At 46.1% G+C, this 14,632-nt stretch overlaps 1 pseudogene across 1 annotated transcript in view; it reads right to left on the bottom strand.

Moving 5' to 3' along the window:
• Positions 1–3,327: 3,327 nt before the first annotated feature.
• LOC147108347 (digestive cysteine proteinase 2-like) overlaps positions 3,328–14,632 on the bottom strand; it is a 35,313-nt pseudogene continuing 24,008 nt past the window's right edge. Inside the window, exons 8-9 of the transcript XR_015080582.1 lie at positions 12,977–13,079; positions 3,328–3,730 (exon numbers count right to left, since the gene is read on the bottom strand). The product of XR_015080582.1 is annotated as a digestive cysteine proteinase 2-like (transcript). The remainder of the gene's footprint in view (positions 3,731–12,976; positions 13,080–14,632) is intronic.

The raw sequence follows: 14,632 nt of genomic DNA, 5'->3' as shown, positions 1-14,632 counted from the left end.
CACTCGAAATGGCCTGAGGTGATAAAAATGTCCTCAACCACTACAGAGAAAACGATTGCAGTCCTACGGACCATATTTGCCAGGAACGGCTTGCCAGAGCAGATTTGCTCTAATAATGGACCACAGTTTGTGTCCGAAGAGTTTGGGAAATTTATGAGAAGGAATGGGGTAAGGCATTACACATCCGCCCCGTATCATCCAGCCATAGATGGATTGGCTGAGAGGTTCGTACAAACCTTTAAAAAGGCGATAAAGGCCATGCGCAATGATGAAATTCCACTACAGCATAAGGTGGACAATTTCCTGTTAGCCTACAGAAATGCGACACATGCAGTTACCAACCAGACCCCGGCCATGATGTTCTTTAACCGAAGGTTGAGATCTCGTCTGGATTTGCTCAGACCAAATGTGCGAAGAAATGTTGAGGATAAACAATTCCAGCACATCAATGAGAAGCCGACAAGGAGCTTCAATGTAGGACAACCAGTCTTGGCCCGTGACTACCGAACAGAGAAATGGCAACCCGGAACAATATGCACACGGCAGAGGCCATTAATGTACACAGTGGATGTCAGGGAGAACATTGTGAGACGCCACGTCGACCAGATCTTAGCGTCACAGGAACGAGTCAACCCCACGACTCGCGTACCTGGGGATGAACCCGACATACCGGTAGCATCTACCTCAGAAACAGTAGCAGTGGAAACTGATGAACTAACCGACGAAAGGGTGCCAGAATCGCCTCCGCACCAAGAACAAGAACCTCAGGGAAGGCGCTATCCAGAAAGGATCAGGAAGCCGCCCCAAAGACTGAATTTATAAATGGACTATTTTCAGTTAATGTTGCATGTTAAAATGTTAATTGTTAAATGAATGTTATGGTTCTGTTAATCTAAAGGGGGAGGAATTGTTGTTTATGTACCTTTAAGAGAGAACTGCTTTACAGCTCCTGTATACTGTAGTACCGGCAGTGACCACACCTGTATATAAAGCCGGAGCAGGCTTCTGTACTTCAGTCTTGAGACTACTCTACTCTAGTAAACACCTGTTGATTGTTAAGTTACAGCCTCCGTGTAGTTCTTGGGGAAACATCCTATTTAAAGAATCATGGATCTAACAGTAATAGGACAGGTTAAGGAACAAAGGATGGCTATAGATGAGGTGTGAATTACACTGGCATAATGATGGACAGCTGCCATGTGGGAGGGAAGAAAAAAGGCCAAACAAAAGTGTGGATAAAAAAATAATAAAAAATGTACATGTATGTGATAGTGGCCGAGGTTATGATCTGAAATTGTTGAACTCTATCTTGAGTCCAGAGGGCTGTAGAGTGCCTAATCGACAGATGAGGTGCTGTTCCTCGAGCATACGCTGAGCTTCCATGGAACAATGCAAGAGGCCGAGGACGGTGAGGTCTGAATGGGAATGAAGCGGTGAATTAAAGTGACAGGCTACCGGGAGCTTGGGGTCCCCCTTATGGACTGACCGGAGGTGTTCCACAAAGCGGTCACCCAATCTGCGTTTGGTCTCCCCAATGTAGAGGAGACCACATCGTGAGCAATGAATACAGTATACTAAATTGCAGGAAGTACAAGTAAATCGCTGTTTCACCTGGAAGGGGTGTTTGGGGCCCTGGACAGTGGGGAGGTATAAGGACATGTGTTGCATCTCCTGCGCTTGCACGGGAAGGTGCCGGGCGAAGGGGAAGGGGTGCTGGGGGTGGTAGAGGAGCGGACTAGGGTGTCGTGAAGGGAGCGGTCCCTACGAATGCTGAAAGGGGAGGTGAGGGGAAGATGCGTTTGGTGGTGGGATCACGCTGGAGGTGGCGGAAATGGCGAGGATGATCCGTTCAATATGGAGGCTGGTGGGGTGAAAGGTGAGGACAAGGGGAACCCTATCGTGGTTCCGGGAGGGTAGGGCAGGGGTAAGGGCAGAAGTGCGGGAGATAGAACAGACACGGTTGAAAACCATGTCAACCACAGTAGAGGGGAATCCTCGGTTGAGGAAGAAGGAAGACATGTCGGGAACACTGGTATGGAAGGTGGCATCGTCAGAGCAGATGCGGCGGAGATGGAGAAACTGGGAGAATGGAATAGCATCCTTACAGGAGGCGGGGTGGGAGGAAGTGTAGTCCAGGTAGCTGTGGGAGTCAGTGGGCTTGTAGTGAATGTTTGTCAATAACCTATCCCCAGAGATGGAGACTGAGAAGTCGAGGAAGGGAAGGGAAGAGTCGGAGACGGACCATGTGAAGGTGAGGGAAGGGTGGAAATTGGAAGCAAAGTGAATGACATTTTCTAGTTCAGGGCGAAAGCAGGAGACGGCACCAATTCAGTCATCAATGTACCGGAAAAAGAGGTGACGGAGGTGACCCGAGTAGGACTGGAACAAAGAGTGTTCCACATATCCCACGAAATGGTAGGCATAGCTAGGATCCATGTGGGTACCCATAGCAACACCTTTGATTTAGAGGAAATGAGTGGAGTCAAAGGAGAAGTTGTTCAATGTGAGAACAAGTTCAACCAGGCGGAGGAGGGTGGTGGTGGATGGGGACTGATTGGGCCTCTGTTCAAGGAAGAAGCGGAGTGCCCTCAGGCCATCCTGATGGGGGTGGAGGTGTAGAGGGATTGTACGTCCATAGTGAAAAGGAGGCGGTTGGGGCCGGGAAACTGGAAACTGTTAAAGTGGCGGAGGGCGTCGGAAGAGTCGCGGATGTAGGTGGGAAGAGACTGGAGAAGGGGAGAAAAAGTAGAGTCGAGATAGGAAGAGATAAGTTCCGTGGGGCAAGAACAGGCTGAAACGATGGGTCTACCAGGGCAGTCCTGTTTGTGGATCTTGGGAAGGCGGTAGAAGCGGGCTGTGCGGGGTTGGGGAACTATGAGGTTGGTGGCCATGGGGGGGAAGATCTCCAGAGGAGATGAGGTCAGTGACAGTCTTGGAAACGGTGGCTTGATGTTCGGTAGTGGGGTCATGGTCCAGGTGGAGGTAGGAGGAGGTGTCGGAGACGAAAGGTCATCGACCTGAAATGTTAACTCTGTTTCTCTCTCCACGGATGCTGCCCCGGCCTGTTGAGTTTTTCCAGCATTTTCTGTTGTTATTTCGGATTTCCAGCATCCGCAGTATTTTGCTATCGTACTAATAATGCTTATTTCATTTCGTCCATGTTAGTGAGTGGGAATCTGAAATGGAGATTTCTCAGGATTCTTACACTAGGCATTTGTGTACATTATTTTAAGACATTGATCACTTCAAATTAAACTAGACAATTCATGGGGAAAAAAAAGACAACATAATTAATTTAGTTCCTTTGGAATAAAGAGACTCTCGCAGTGATTGCTGGCAGCGTTTATTGTGTTGCTCGGCACGACTAGTACATGCAGCCCATTGGCTCTACACGAGTTGGATAGTGTAATTACTCATAACATTAGTGACTACATATATCAAATACTCAATGGGATTGGCTTTTATGCTAAACTACAGAAGTGTGTAGAAGCTGTTAGTATTCCACTGAACACACACTTTTCCAATTGCAGCAGTTAAAGCAATGGTGTAGAATGAGTAAGCGTCAGCAGAAGCGTTTCGACCATTCTTTTGGGTGGAGTTCTATGAAGCTCTGGTTGAACACGTGAGGCCTTACACTATTGGAAAGACTGCGTAGTTGGCAATTCCACAGTTATTCCTCCTGTCCTTAGCCATGTTGATGTAACCTCTGTTACCCCAGCCTGTTCCCCAACTGGAAAATAAGAAAAAAGAATGACATGAACATCACAGTTCTGTTCAAGTGACAGGCTTGAGGAACTGGGACATTTTAGGTTGGTAAAGCATAGATTTTGAGGGGATATGATTAAGATCTTTAAAATAACGGAGGGATTGGATTCTGTCCAAGTATATAAGTTATTTGAGCTTGATAGCCAAGCAGAACCAGACTACATCAGTACGAGTTGTGAAAACAAAGTTAGGTTAGGTGCCAGCAAGTTCTTATTTTCTTTGTGACCTCTGATGTAAGTTGCCAGTCCATGCGGTGAGTGCAGATTCACTTCAAGCCTTCAAAAGGGAGTTAGGCAAGATCCTGCGAGTTGAAGACATCTCAAGTTATAGAGATAGGTGGGTTAGTGGGGACGAGTGATATCAGTCACCGTGCTGTCCTGGAGCTTGCCGGATTGCCTTATGGGGAGAAGAATTTCCCAGAGTTTTTAATTACATTGTCCTAAGATTGCCTCTCGCGGGAGATTGTGTGACTGCGGAGGGAGAGTTGATGGTGCATGTAGATTGCACCATGTCAGGATGAGGCAGGCTTGATGGACCAGATGGTCTTATCTTGTCCTTTTTTGTACCTATGCATCCTGCCCTCCAAGGATATTGGGCCAGAAATTCGCGGCCAAAGGCGTGAGTGCGCTCGGGGTACTCACGCATCTGGCCGTTGGAAATGCCGGCGTTCAGCATGAACAGCGCATGCGGGGAACGCCGGCATTTCCAGACCTCGAGCGCGTGCGACTGCACAGGCAGCGCTTGCGCAGTGAACTTTGTAGATTTCATTCATGAAATCCGTGAGGGTAAGTCCTCAGAATTTACACTTGAAAAAAGCAAGTGTAAAGTGGTTCATTGGCTGCGGAGGAAGAAACATTTTATCGTGGAGCTTCTGAAATGCAATATTTTTGTTTGGGAAAGGGAGGGAAGTTATTTTAAGAAATTTTAAGTAAGTTTTAAAGTTAAAATTTTTTTATTTTTTAAAAAGGGTTTTCAGAACGGTAGGTAGAAGGAGCAATTGTGGCTGTGTGAATGGAATGTGAGAATGAGTTATGTATGTATGTCCACATATATTCCTTTACGTATATGTATGTATGTTTTATATTCCTTTACTAATGTGTATGAATGTATGTTTTTAATTATGATTTTCCAATAAGTTACTTTCTCTGAAAGTCATAATTAAATAATATATTCATACACATAAGTAAAGGAATATATACATAACACGCAAAGGAATATATACAGACATACATACTTTCAGAAGCTCCACGATAATAAATATCTTCCTCCGCAGCCTCTGGAGCAACTGTACCCATGCTTTTTTCATGTGTAAGTTGTAATGACTTGACCTCACTGAAAGCATTAATGAAAGCGGCGAATTATACTGCGCACGCGCTGCCTGTGCAGTCGCACGCGTTCTGCCTCTGAACCCCTTCGTTCAGAGGACAGGAAATGCCGGTTTTCCCCACATGCACTGTGCATGCTGAAAACCGGCATTTCATCCAGCCAGATGCGTAAGTACCCCGACCATACTCGCGCATTTGGAAGGGAATTACTGGGCCAACATTTTACATGTCAATAAAATGAAAAATTTAACAATTGCACAACTTGCCCCCTCGCATCTGCGACTGAGGGTCCAAGGAGGTGCATTGCGCAAGAGGTCATCGTCGTACGTATCCTCACACTGTTCCCTTTGGGGAACTGTATGAAGTGGTGGAAGGATTTATGGCCGTGATTAACGCTCATTCCGTGACCGTAACCATCTTTGAACCAGCCATTAGGGTGGTTAGTCCTATGGCGGGAGGGTTTTACGGGCTCCCACAACCCATCTGAGGGGGGGGGGCCACCAACACCCACGGACGCAAGTATCCTGCTGGATGTCCACCCAGAATTTAAAGTTGGAACTCCGACTCCACTTGCCGGGACTGTCTGGAGTGGGGTTCAAAGCCCTACTCCTTCTGGCCCAGCGGCGGGGGTGCTTACTGCTATGCAAAAGGCCCACTCCGCACAAAAGGTGACACCCATATGTTTCCTGCGCCTTTTCCCTCCCCGTGACTGGAGCCCTATGCTGCCATTTCACGTTGCTAATCGGATTGGGCCTTTGTCATAGCGGTAGGATCCCCGCCGCTGGGCCAGATCAGGGTAGGGTTTCGAACCCCGCTCCAGACAGTCCCGGCAAGTGGAGTCGGAGCTCCGGCTCTAAATTCTGGGTTGACATCCAGTGGGATATTTGCGTCCGTGGGTGTGGGTGGCCCCCCCTCCTTGTATAGCTTGTGGGAGCCCGTAAAACCCTCCCGCCATAGGACTAACCTCCCTAATGGCTGGTTCAAAGATGGTTATGGTCACGGAATGAGCGTTAATCATGGCCATAAATCCTTCCACCACTTCATACAGTTCCCCAAAGGGAACAGTGTGAAGACACGTATGACGACGACATTGCTAAATAAATAAATGGAATTTAAAAAATTCTTTTAGGGCTTTTAAAAGTCTTTAAATTGCTTTAATTCTGTTTAAAACTACTTCAGATTACTCAAAATAATGTAAACATTTTAAAAAGTTTATAAAAGTTACCAAAATCTTCAAAAAACTTCCAAAAACCTATTTAAACTGCTGCTTTGCATGTAAAAATGGTTAGCAGCTTGACAGAAACATTGGGGGCGTGTCCAGTGAAACTGAGACCTCAAGGGGCATGTCTCACTTGCACTGCACGCTCCTGGCTTCGCGCTGGCTGCACTCCTGGGCGGCGTGACATCATACGCTGCCCGGGATTCTTCTTCTGGAAACACCAATTCCAGGCGTCCCTGGAGCTGATCGGCAGTAGCGCGGGGTAAGTGTAAATACAGGGCTTGCATGCGCTGCAAGCCCCGTTCTGGAATTTCTGGGCCATTACATTCTAATTGCTTGCTTCCAAATGTTGCCATCCCATTCACCCCTCATACCTCACCCAACCATTCTAACACCCCATCAAACCCTGATACTATCCATCTTACCCAACCATTCTACCACCCGAGTGAACCCTGATACCATTAACCTTATCCAACCATTCTACCACCTTATTCAACGCTGATACTATCCACCTCACCCAACCCTGCCACCACCCCATCCAACCCTGATATCATCCCGCCCAACTCTCCCATCAATCCTTCACATCCACACAAACACATTTTCGCGATTTTGCTGAACTCGGCGGGTCTGTGACGGGTGATATCGGTGGCGGGTCCCGACCCCGTTGCTGTCTCCATCCTGGCCTCTGAAATGAATTTCCCGATTGGGCTTGTTAAGCCTGCCCAGCGCGTTTGCCGGCCAATTAGAGGAAGCGGGTCTGGTGACGTCATTTGATGGCGTGTCATCAGCCAGTTTCCTTAAAGGGACCAACCATGGTCAACTTTCTTTTGACATTTGTGCTGTCAGTGTTCTACAGCATTGAGGTGCAAACACTGACAGTGACTGCACAGAGGCACAGGGCTTCACCCATGCTGTCCCATGGAGGGAGCCACAGAATGCAGGGAGGTCCTCTACCCTTCCGATGGGCGGAAGACACCTCCACAGGAGATCAACACAGCCAGGTTGCACATTGCAGAGGAGGGTACATGCAGGGATTTGGTCAGGAGGACCTGGGTGCAGATCCGCAAACGTTTCAATTATTTCAGTAGTTCATGAAACGTTAGTACAAAGCACACTCAACCTCATCCTGCTGTGCCTCTCATCACATCCTCATCACTCTGCCTTCCCTACCCTACTCCTGCACATCCTTACTCACATCAACTTACCTTGCACCTCCACCCATCCCTCTCTATCTACATTATCATTTCCCCATCTCACTAGCCACCCCTCACACTTACCCTCATCCTAGTCCAATCATACCAACTAACAACTCACAAGGGTAGGCACTTGGGTGTTTTATGCAATGTTCATGTAAAGTTTCTGTTAATGTGGTGTCAAACATTGAAACCTTTATTTTCAACACTTTGCATTCTTGGACAGATTTGTGTGCACCTTTGAAAGTGGGTTAGTGAGTTGCAGTGAATGGTGAGACATAACGGTACCCCCCACAATGGTGGTGAGTATGAAAGGAATGGCTTGGGCATTGTAGGGATGCTTTATGATGTTGGTGTGGAGTGGTGCCAACTTGGTGCATCATGTGGCAGCCAGGGTGTACAGCGTCAAGTGAAGTAAATGTGGCCATGATGAGGCCATCCCTGGCCTCTCGGGCAGCAATGTGATTGGGTGCTGATGCCCTCTGTCCTGTGCAGCTTCAGGTGATTGTGGAGAAGATTGGTGGTGTTGTTGTTGGTGCTGCTGGTGTGCCTGGTGCTGCTGGTGTTGGGGCTGATCGTGGTGGGATTCTGAGGAACAAGATGAGAGAGTATAAAAGAGTACCTATGCTGATGGAATAGATGGCAGGTGAAGTAGAGATGACAGAAGCGATCTGTCAATGTGAGAGAGGTAATGAGGTCAGACTGGATGGAGACTTATGTAAAGACTTGTAGCATGGTGACTCTGTTGTGTAAATGCTTGAGGAAGTGCTTGCAGCTGAGGGAAGGTATCTCTGTAAGGTGGGAGCTTTTACTGCACATTTGAAGCTGTCAACTCAACAGCTGATTCAATGGCCACTAAATTCCCACCTCAGTTTGACAGACGTGGTCCATGACCAGCGTGGACCCCATGGGTGAGCTATCAATGCAGAAGGTGAGCTCAAATTGATTCTTAAGTAGCTCTAAACAAGCCACTAATTACCTGAATTGGGTCCCCCACTGTGAACCCGACGCTGCGTGTCGGGTCTGCTCAGCGCTCACAGTCCCATCATCAGGGAAAGGCGGGTCCACAGCGGGGTCCCGACCCGCTGGGGAAAAAAAACACTTCCCCACCCGACCCGCCATTGATAGCGCTTTCTTACCCCCAGCAAAATCCAGCTTATAGACTACAGCACAGAAACGGGCCATTCAGCTCAGCTGGTCTGTGCCGGTGTTGATGCTCTACATGAGTCCCCTCCCACCCCTCTTCATCCAACCCTATCAACATATCCTCCTATTATTTCTCCCTCATGTGCTTATCTAGCTTCCTTTAAATGCATCTGTGCTATTCGGCACAACTACTCCTTGCATAGAAACATAGAAGATAGGAGCAGGAGTAGGCCATTCGGCCCCTCGAGTTTGCTCCGCCACTTAATGAGATCATGGCTGATCATCCAAATTCAGTACCCTGTCCCTGCTTTCTCCCCATATCCCTTGATCCCATTAACCTTAAGAAATATATCTAACTCCTTCTTGAATATATTAAATGAATTGGCCTCAACTGCCTTTTGTGGTAGAGAATTCCACAGGTTCACCACTCTGGGTGAAGAAATTCCTCCTCATCTCTGTCCTAAAAGGCTTACCCCTTATCTTTAGACTGTGACCCCTGGTTCTGGACTCCCCCGCCATTGGGAACATCCTTCCTGCATCTAGTCTGTCTAGTCCTGTTAGAATTTTATAAGTTTCAATGAGATCCCCTCTCATTCTTCTAAACTCCAGCGAATATAAGCCCAATCGACCCAATCTCTCCTCATACGTCATTCCTGCCATCCCAGGTATCAGTCTGGTGAATCTTCGCTGCACTCCCTCTATGGGAGTGCCAACCAGTTCTCTATCCACGTCAGTACCTTACCCCCAATCCCATGTGCTTTAACTTTACACGCTAATCTCTTATGCGGGACCTTATCGAAAGCCTTCCGAAAGTCCAAATACACCACATCCACTGGTTCTCCCTTATCTATTCTACCAGTTACATCCTCAAAAAATTCCAGTAGATTAGTCAAGCACGATTTACCTTTTGTAAATCCATGTTGACTTTGTCCGATCCTGTCACTGTTTTCCAAGTGCTCTGCTATTACATCTTTTATAATGGACTCTAGCATTTTCCCCACTACCGATGTCAGGCTTACCGGTCTATAATTCCCCGGTTTCTCTCTGCCACCTTTTTTTTTAATAGTGTGGTTACATTAGTTACCCTCCAATCCATGGGAACTGTTCCAGAGTCTATAGAATTTTGGAAGATGACCAGCAATGCATCTACTATTTCTAGGGCCACTTCCTTAAGTACCCTAGGATGTAGATTATCAGGCCCTGGGGATTTATCGGCCTTCAATCCTGTCAATTTCCCTAACACCATTTCCCTACAAATACTGATTTCATTCAATTCCTCCCTCTCATTAGACCCTATGTTCCCCGACATCTCTGGGAGGTTATTTGTGTCCTCCTTTGAGAAGACAGAACCAAAGTATGTATTTAATTGGTCAGCCATTTCTTTGTTCCCCATTATAAATTTCCCTGATTCTGACTGCAAGGGACCTATGCTTGACTTCACCAATCTTTTTCTCTTCACATATCTATAGAAGCTTTTACAGTCAGTTTTTATGTTCCATGCAAGCTTACTCTCATACTCTATTTCCCCCCTCTTAATTAATCCATTTGTCTTCCTTTGCTGAATCCTAAATTGCTCCCAATCCTCAGGTTTGCTGCTTTTTCTGGCCAATTTATATGTCCTCTCCTTGGATTTTATGCTATCCCTAATTTCCCTTGTTAGCCACGGTTGCACCACCTTTCTTGTTTTATTTTTATGCCAGACAGGGATGAACAAATTCTGTAGTTCATCCATGCGATCTTTAAATGTTTGCCATTGCCTATCCACCGTCAACCCTTTAAGTAACATTCCCCAATCCATCCTAGCCAACTCATGCCTCATACCATTGTAGTTTCCTTTATTTAAATTCAGGACCCTAGTCTCTGAGTCAACTACTTCACTCTCCATCTTACTGAAGAATTCTATCATATTATGATCGCTCCTCCCCAAGGTGCCTCACACAACAAGATTGCTAATCAATCCTTTCTCATTACATAATACCCAGTCTAAGATGGCCTGATCTCTAGTTGGTTCCTCGGCATATTGGTCCAGGAAACCATCCCGTATACACTCCAGGAATTCCTCCTCCACAGTATTGTTACTAATTTGGTTAGCCCAATCTATATGCAGATTAAAATCACCCATGATAACTACTGTGCTCTTATTGCACGCATCTCTCATTTCCTGTTTAATGCCATCCCCAACCTCAGCATTACTGTTTGGGGGTCTGTATACAACTCCCACTAACGTTTTCTGCCCCTTGGTATTTCTCAGCTCTACCCCTACAGATTCCACACCATCAGAGCTAATATCCTTTCTTACTATTGTGTTAATCTCTTCTTTAACCAGCAATGCTACCCCACCTCCTTTTCCTTTTTGCCTGTCCTTCCTGAATATTGAATACCCCTGGATGTTAAATTCCCAGCCTTGGTCACCCTGGAGCCATGTCTCCGTAATCCCAATAATATCATATCCATTTACATCTATTTGCGTAGCTAATTCATCCACCTTATTACGAATGCTCCTCGCATTAAGACACAAAGCCTTCAGACTTGTTTTTTTAACACTGTTAGTCCTTTTAGAATTATTATTTACTGTGGCCCTGTTTGATTTACACACTTGATTTCTCTTCCTTCCACTTTTGCTTTTCTCCTTCCTGTCTTTTGCTTCTATCCTTGCTTCCCTTTCCTCTGTCTCCCTGCACAGGTTCCTAACCCTCTGCCATTTTAGTTTAAACCCTCCCCAACAGCACTAGCAAACACTCCCCCTAGGGCATCGGTCCCAGTCCTGGCCAGGTGCAAACCGTCCAGTTAGTACTGGTCCCACCACCCCCAGAACCGGTTCCAGTGTCCCAGGAATTTGAATCCCTCCCCCTTGCAGCATTCCTCTAGCCATGTATTCATCTAAAATATCCTTCTATTTCTACTCTGACTAGCATGTGGCACTGGTAGCAATCCTGAGATTACTACTTTTGAGGTCCTATTTTTAAATTTACCTCCTAACTCCCTATATTCAGCTTTTAGGACCTCATCCCATTTTTTACCTATATCGTTGATACCTATATGCACCACGACAGCTGGCTGTTCACCCTCCCCCTCCAGAATGCCCTGCAGCCACTCCGAGACATCCTTGACCCTTGCACCAGGGAGGCAACATACCAGCCTGGAGTCTCATTTGCGGCCGCAGAAACGCCTATCTATTCCCCTTACAATAGAATCCCCTATCACTATAGCTCTCCCGCCCTTTCTCCTCCCATCCTGTGCAGCAGAGCCACTCATGGTGCCAGGAAGTTGGCTACTGCTGCCTTCCCCCAATAAGCCATCTCCCCCAACAATATCCAAAGTGGTATATCTATTATAGAGGGGGATGGCCACAGGGGACCCCTGCACTACCTGCCTGCACCGACTACTCTGCCTGGTGGTCACCCATTCCCTTCCTGCCTGTGCAGCCTTTACCTGCGGTGTGGCCAACTACCTAAACGTGCTATCCACGATGTCATCACCATCGCGAATGCTCCAGTATACATCCATTCACAGCTCCAGCGCCGCAATGCGGTCTGTCAGTAGCTGCAGCTGGATACACTTCCCGCACACATGGTCGTCAGGGACACAGGAAGTGTCCCTGATTTCCCACATAGTGCAGGAGGAGCATGCCACGGGTCCGAGCTGTGCTGCCATGACTTTCCCTTTAATTAATTTGAATTAAATTAAATCAAATCAATACCACTAATTACACTACAATTAAATGATATACTCAAGGGCCCTTGTTTACTAGCATTACCTGCGACACAACAGAGACCCTAGAAACTATAAACCACAAAAATTAAGTTTGGAAAAAAGCAAGAAAGAGAAAAATACTCACCAACCAATCATTTAGCTGCTTTCTGGTGACGTCATACTTCGATTACTTGCAGTAGCGTGTTCCTCATTTTTACCACTCTTTAGGTAAAGATGTTTCTCCTGAATTCCCTATTGGATTTATTAGTGACTAGCTTATATTTATAATCCCTAGTTTTGGACTCCCTACAAGTAAAATCATTTTCTCTATGTCTACCCTATCAATCCCTTTTTATAATCTTAAAGGCCTCTATCAGTTTACCCCTCAGCCTTCTCTTTTCTAGAGAAAGGAGCCCCAGCCTGTTCAGCCTTTCCTGATAAGTATATCAGTATACCAGTCTGGTATCATGCTTGTGAATCTTTTATGTGCCTTCTCCAGTGTCTCTGGATAGTAATCAGCAGTGGAAACTTTGGCTGATGTTTCCCTCCCTACCCCAGGAATACTGAGATCAAATGCAGTTTTCTGCCACTGCTCCAACTGTGATCAGTTGTATGTCATTTTTTAAAGTACATACCTGTTTTTAACAATCCAATAGTTCATTCCTCCTTGATTTCCATATCCAACCATCAGCACTGCATGGTTTATCCTCTGGCTGCATCTTGGATCATAGTACACTCCTGTAAGCAGACACTTATCCTTAACATGATATAACTGGAAAATGTATAATTAACGTCTCTGTTATTCCCTTCCCACAGGTATTTGCTCTTTGCCATCATTCCCTCTCTAGTTATCTTCCAGTCCACAATCCTGTTCACAAAACCTGACTTCCTGCTGTCACAGTTTTGTCACTTTTGCCGACATCAATCCCAATGTCCACAAGTTTAATGAAAAATGTTGATGTAAACTTGTCATGTTGTAATTACACCCTCCAACCAGTGGTAATTACACCCTCCAACCAGGACTCATGGGTATCAAGGGATATGGCAGGAAAGTGGCGTTGAGGTCATAGATCAGCCATAATCTGATTGAATGGCGGAGCAGGCTCGAGGGGCCATAGGGCCTACTCCTGCTCCTAATTCTTATGTTCTTATGTGGTGCTGCAACACCTCAGAGTTACATCTCCCAGCCCCTCAGCCCGTACTGCAGAGAAACTCCTGCTCCCCAACCAACTCTAATCCCAAATTGCCGCAAACATTGTTAATTAACCACAAATAATAAAATGGAATCAAAGTACTGTATTATACAAAATTAAGAACAGCATATATAACTTTAACCCCACTTCAACTGAATTTACCATGTGCATTGACTGGTATGTTATTAAAAATCATGTCTAGGTTGCACACTTCCTGTTGTCATAAATTTTGGCCAGGCTTTGGTCACTGTTTACCATTGCCCACATTTCCCATTCAGTTTTGCTGTCACCCATCACGATGTAGTTGTGGGCTCTGGTCACTAGGTGGTTCTATGGACTAACTTTCTGAATCTCTCAACTCCATTGCATCTTAAATATATTTTAAAAAACTTATATTCATCAACTGACCATAGGCAGCACCAGGGTCTTGCTCATAGCATGCAGTTCCTGTACATTCATGTGACAGTAAACTAACATTTCTTTGTTTAAATTATTTTTGGATTCTTTGGTCAATATCGGTTTCTGCAAGCTACATTACACTCTGGAATGCAAAACGGCCACTCAGTATATGGTTCAATAAAGCATTTCTTGACACCTTTCTGCTTAGATGTCATTCTATTCACTTTGGCCAGCCTGACATGTTGGGCAACTACAGACAGACAGGCTGAGAGAAGCCTTTGAACCTTCCTGTAATGGCAAATGTATTTTTGTAAACAAACATTCTGTGTAATTGGTAATCTGTGAACAGTTGTTTATCAATGTAATTATGAGAGATACCGTTTCCTAATGCCCTTTTTTCAGTACATTTTCAAAAGGATGTCGAAAGGTACATGTGAGACCGACTTTACCTCAAAAGTCAGTTAAGGAGTTAGAAGGCACCAGGGAGACTGAGCTTGATGTGTCAGGTTTCACCACTTAAGAAGTGAGCTATTGGCCCAGAAATTTGGGTCGGAGGCTTCCCGCGGGTGCAAGCCTCCAACCTGCACTTACCTAGCGCGCCGGCCATTGAGCTGTGGGCCCGCGTGGGATTCCGATCCTGGGCCTGCTCCAACTGCCGGTGCACAGTGCTTGCGTATCCCAGGGGCGCAGTTAGTTTGA

Source organism: Somniosus microcephalus, chromosome 13 (assembly GCF_052327205.1).
Source record: "Somniosus microcephalus isolate GS21.2 chromosome 13, FLI_Smic_1.0, whole genome shotgun sequence".
Classification (NCBI taxonomy): Eukaryota; Metazoa; Chordata; class Chondrichthyes; order Squaliformes; family Somniosidae; genus Somniosus; species Somniosus microcephalus.
Note: the sequence above shows the minus strand (reverse complement) of the source record. Positions and strands in the feature narration are given on the sequence as shown.